Source organism: Ornithorhynchus anatinus, chromosome 4 (genome assembly GCF_004115215.2).
Source record: "Ornithorhynchus anatinus isolate Pmale09 chromosome 4, mOrnAna1.pri.v4, whole genome shotgun sequence".
NCBI lineage: Eukaryota > Metazoa > Chordata > Mammalia > Monotremata > Ornithorhynchidae > Ornithorhynchus > Ornithorhynchus anatinus.
Window position 1 is genome coordinate 114,135,653 of NC_041731.1, and position 6,000 is coordinate 114,141,652.

Sequence of the window (6,000 nt, forward strand, 5' to 3'; positions counted from 1 at the left end):
ACTATAATTAGTGCTGAAATCTGCCAAGCAATTTCATAAAACTAAAATCAGAACTTAAAGCCTTAAATGATTTTGATTTTTCTTGCATGAGGGAAATAGTATATGGCTAGTTATATATCATTTTAATATATTTTCTTCTTTTGTCTCAGTCCCCCTCTGCCCGATTATCTGGTTTCTTTCCAGGGGAAACAATCCAAAGTAATTTCAATGCCTGCATCAATGCTTGTTTATTTTTCAAGACTTCAAAGGGTGTTTCTCTGAAAAAAAGTACTAACAAGCCCCCTGAAAGGGACATTATCACAGTAACATCCTATTCCCAATCAAACCCCTGTTGAGCACCAACAGCTAGAGTTTGTACACTAGATTGAGAATGATGGATCATTTCCCTAGCAGTGTATCTAGATGTTCCAAGCTGATGTTGGCCAACCCAAGAAAATTTTTCTCTCTTTACCTACAAACCCCAGTAAACCAACTTTGTCTGCTAAACATGTTGTTCCAGGAATGGATCATCAGATCTCTTAGAAAGAAATCAACTATAAATAAATTTGCTGAGATCCTTTAAAGAAAACAGAACTTGGAAACAGTATTAGGAAAATCAGGTGTCTTGCAGAAAAATAGGATTAGCCTTACACTGGAAAACAATTAAATATAATTACAAGTGGTAGAAAGGATGCTTTTGCTAGAATTCTGACTGGCCACACATGGAGCACATACAAGTTGGAGCTCTTTTTGATCCCACCCAGTTTCTCGAAGAACATTTCTCTAGTAGTTTCTCTCACCAATGATGTCTATTCTTTTCTTAGAGTACTCACTTCCACTTAGAGAATGGCATTTACTGACCATAGCTTGTGTGCAAAGCACAGTATTTCCTGTAGCTGTCCTCTTCAAATAATAATGATAATAACAATAATAATAATAATATTACAGTCCTTGTCCCACGTGGGGCTCACAGTCTCAATCCCCATTTTACAGATGAGGGAAATGAGGCCCAGAGAAGCAAAGTGATTTGCCCAAGATCACACAGAAGACAAGTGGCAGAGATGGGATTAGAACACATAATCTTCTGACTCCCAGGCCCATGCTCTATCCACCATGCCATGCTATTTGATAATGTCCAATTTCATTTCACCACCCTGCAACTCCTTGGACATCGCAACACTAATTATTCTCCTCGGGTACCTGGCATGGATATGAGCTGCCTAAACTACCTCTGACTGGATTAAAGCCATTTCTGAATGTTCTTATCTGGTCTTAATTTGCTCAGGTTCAGGGTTAATGCACAACACAATAATGAGTCATATCCTCCGATTGGTTCCTGCCAACATGAGCCACTTTCTCAGATTGGTTCCTGTCTTCAGGGTCTGAAATTTTATTTAGAAACCAACCCTGAAAAATGGAAAGAATGTTTACAATAATTCAAAATCAGCATCCTTCCTCATTCCCCGCTCAGTTGCTTCCATTTTGGAAAGGGTTTGGAGCCAGGGCTGCATCATCTTAGTAGGTCCTAGGGGCAGGAGACACAGAGACCAAGAGATGGAAAGAATGTCTCTGAAAAATCAAAATCAGTATCCTTCCCCATCTCCAACCCTACTTCCCCTGCCATGATAAGGATTTGGAATCAGGGTCACCATTTCTCCCTGCCTACAGCCACCATGGTTCCTCAGGGTGGAGAGCCACGGGGGGGGGGACCAGGATGGTTAAAATATGGGGTCACCACATGACCCACCAGACCTGGAGTCAAAAACAGCCACCCTGGCTCTTTGGGGTGCAGAGCCACAGAGGGAGACAGAGAGGAGGCAGAGGCGGGGAGGCAGGAGGTGGAGAAGATGGGCTCACCACATATGTCACCTCCCTCTTTCTCACTTCTGCCCTCTTGTTAATAATAATAATAATAATAATAATTATGATGGTGGTATTTTTTAAGCACTTACTATGTGCCAATCACTGTTCTAAGCACTGGGTATATACAAGGTCAACAAGTTGTCCCACGTGGGGCTCAGTCTTAATCCCCATTTTACAGATGAGGTAACTGAAGCACAGAGAAGCTAAGTGACTTACCCAAAGTCACCTAGCTAACAAGTGGCAGAACTGTGATTAGAACCCACCACCTCTGATTCCCAAGCCCATGCTCTTTCCACTAAGCCATGCTGCTTATAAAAGATGGTATTTGTTAAGTGCTTACTATGTGCCAACCACTGTTCTAAGTGTGGGGGGTGGATACGAGGTAATCAGGTTGTCCCACGTGGGCTCTCAGTCTTAAGCCCCATTTTACAGATGAGGTAACTGAAGCCCAGATAAATTAAGAGACTTGCCCAAAGTCATTCAGCTGCCAAGTGGAGGACTGGGAGTAGAATCCATGACCTCTCACTCCTAAACCCATGTTCCTTCCACTAAGCCATGCTGCTTCTAGGCTGGTGAACACATAGGACTACATAGTTTAGATCCAATACTTGTTCTCCCTTTGATTTCCACATCCCTGAAGACATCACCAACATCATTTCTGTCTCATGAGCATGTAACTATGACATTATTCTTGAATCATCTCTCTCAATCAACCCATATGTTTAATCTGTCACAAATACTTTCAGTCCAACTTTCACAACATTCATAAAATCCAGGCTTTCCTTTTCAGCCAAAAGGCTACCATGTTAATCCAAGCACTTATCCTATCCACCTTGCTAACTCGATCATCCTCCTTACTGACCTACCTGCCTTCTGCCTCTCTATACTCCTTGCTATATATTTCACTCTGTTGCCCAGATCATTTTTCTACAAAAACATTCAGTATATGTTTCCCCACTCCTCAAGAATCTCCAGTGATTGCCCATCCACCTTCACATAAAACAGAAACTCCTTACCAATGGCTTTAAAACACTCAGTCACCTTGCCCCCTCATACCATACTTTGCTAATCTCCTCCTACAATCCAATGTGCACACTTTGCTCCTCTAATGCCAAACTGCTCATTGTAACTTGATTTCAGGCTCACTGATGATCTCTCATCATCGACCTGCTTCTGACCTGGAATGCCCTCCCTCTCCATCTCCATCAATTACTCTCCCCACCTTCAAAACCTTATTAATAACACATGTCTTCCAAGAGGCCTTCCCTGACTAAGCCCTCATTTTTTCTTCTCCCACGCCTTTCTGTCTTAATTTTGCATTTAGATTTGCACCCTTTATTCTCTCCTCCCTCAGCCCCACAGCACTTTTGTACATATCTATATTTAATTTATATCTATGTCTGTCTCTCCTCTAGACAGTAAGTTGGTTGTGTGCAGGGAGATTGTCTACCATTTCTGTTGCATTCTACCAAGCACTTAGTAAGTACTCAATAAAAATGATTGATTAATTTAGACCCCTTAGAAAATGGTTGAGGCTGTGAGAACCTGCTAAACTTAAACTATCTAATTGGAGGACTTTGCCAGATAAATCGGTTGTAGTTGAAAATGGCACTACTCCTGTGTGAAACCTCCTCAACATGTTTTCCTTGGTAAAGCTATGTTACCTCAAGCTCCTTAGTCTGCATTCCAGCACTTTGTTGTAGATGTTCCTTAACTGCCGTTTAATGTTTATTATTACGTGTAAGTGGCACTGGTGAAACTAATTTAGAAACCTATATGCTAAGGGGAATGGAAGATTTCACCATATAAGATTATATAGCTTTATAGGATGTCAGTTTAGTATGATATTTGCCTCCAAACTCTATCTGAAAAATTTGCAAGGGAAATACTGGTTTTCCAAATGTGTTTTTCTATTATTTTTTTTGGTGTACATTGTTTCAGAGCATCCTGCTTTGAGGAACTCAGTATAGAAATGAAAATCAATCGACCGGTGCTATTTACCGAGCACCCTCTCTGTGTGGTGTACTGTACTAAAAACTTGGAATAGTACAACAGAGGTAGAGTTTACTGGTCAGTGAGGAAGACCGAAGCATCATTACTTTCAGAAGCATTAACTAGCCAAGTCTGAAAAGTGTTATGTACCAAAGTACAGTGGGAGTTTCTGGGTGCAGCATTGCATAGGTTGTACAAAGGTTGGAAAGATGAAATCTGAAAAGAAAGAAATTGATTGGGAAATGCATCTGAGAGGAAGTGGAATTTCAGAAGGGAATCAGAAGTCCTTGATCCTCTGCTAATAGGGTGAAGGGAAACAAGCAAGAATAAACATATACAAACCTTGCTAGCATTCATAGCTCTATTTCTTATATGTTGAAAAGTGATCACTGTAAAACTGGACAAGGATTCTGAAAACAATTAGACATTCTTCATATGAGTGTAGATTTTTGTGTGTAGGAAGCCACATTGCATGGCGTAGTGGCAAGAACACAGGGCTTGGGAGTCAGATGAAATGGGTTCTTATCCTGTCTCTGCCACTTGTCTGCTGTGTGACCTTGAGCAGGTCACTTCACTTCTCTATTCCTCAGTTGCCTTATCTGTAAAATGGAGATTAAGACTGTGATCCCCACATGGGGAACCTGATTACTTGTATCTACCGCAGCACTTAGAAGAGTGCTTGACACATAGTAAGGGCTTAAATACCATAATTATCCAGTGCTTAGGACAATGCTTGGCACATAGGCAGCACTTAACAAATATCATCATTATTTAATAGAGATTCATTGCATTTTAGTAATCTTTGTGAGGAGAGGCAGTTAGATGACTTCTTTGAGCTTATGGATTTTATAGCATTTCTGTTCTCTTTTAAAAGCCAAGTTCCAGGAACAGCAGTGTCTTGATGTTTTAAAGATTGCTTAGCAGGATTACTGCATTCTTCAGGCATCCGAGAGTAAGACATGGCCTCTAGTTTCTCCTTGACAGCACTTTCACAGTTTGAGAGGATATAGACTCCATAGGGGAAATTTATTTTGGAACCTCTATTTGGCAACTTGGAGCTGGATTTACAGTTTTATATACCTCAGCAACTCTTTAAAGGTCATCTTTAAGATCTACAATTTTTGACCCTCTTCCTACCTCTCTCCCTCCCCCCACTACACACACACATTCTTCCATGGGCAATTCTGAGATTTGTGACTTGTGACTCAAAGGTGTGCAGGATCTGGGGTCCCTGTTGGACAGCAAAAGCTCTGGCACATGGATGTCTTTGCAGAAGTGGAAACGGAAAGGTGGATGAGCACTTCTCCCATTCCTCAAGATTCCTGAAGCTTTCCCCATGCCCAGCAAGGCTCTGAATCACATAGACAAATTTGTGCACTCTCACATTTCCTGCAAAGAGTGTTCTTTTCATATACTTGTCTCTAGACCTAAATCTCCATTCTGAATCTAGATGTGTAAGCTCCTTGTTGGCGGGCAACATGTCTGCCAACTCTGTTGTAATATACTCCCCCAAGTGATTAGTAGAGAGTTCTGTCTGCAACATAGTAAGTAAACAATAACTAACGATTGATAGGACTAGCAATACAAGAAAATGTGCCAGACTCACTAACTGAAGGAAAGTCATGTTTTTTGCTGCTGCTTCTCAAATGTAAAGTGAAAATCCCCAGAATAAAGATTTGCTTTGACATTAGAAATTAATTTTAAAAAGGCAAGTCTTTCTCCAGAGAAAAATGTTCACTACAATGCCATTCTGATTCAGTGGTAGCAAAACATTCTTAGGTGTTCTACAACATCGCCGCTGAGAAAAGCATCCATTGAAACTGCCACCTTCCTTCATGCCACGGGAGGTCCCTGCTGTAAGTGTGCTCTAGGCACACTGAGATGAGAATGAAAGCAGCTCCTACTCTTTCTCCATCACCACCTCTGGGTTCTAATTCTGGCTCTGTCACTTGCATGCTGTGTGACCTTGGGTAACTTAACTATTCTCTGCCTTAGTATCCTTATTCATTTATATCATTCCGTCATATTTATTGAGAACTTGCTGTATGCAGAGCACTGTATGAAGCGATTGGGAAAGTACAATACAACAACAGATACATTCCCTGCCCACAACAAGCTTACAATCTTTGCTGCCCCCTAGACTATGAGCCCCATATGGGACAGGAA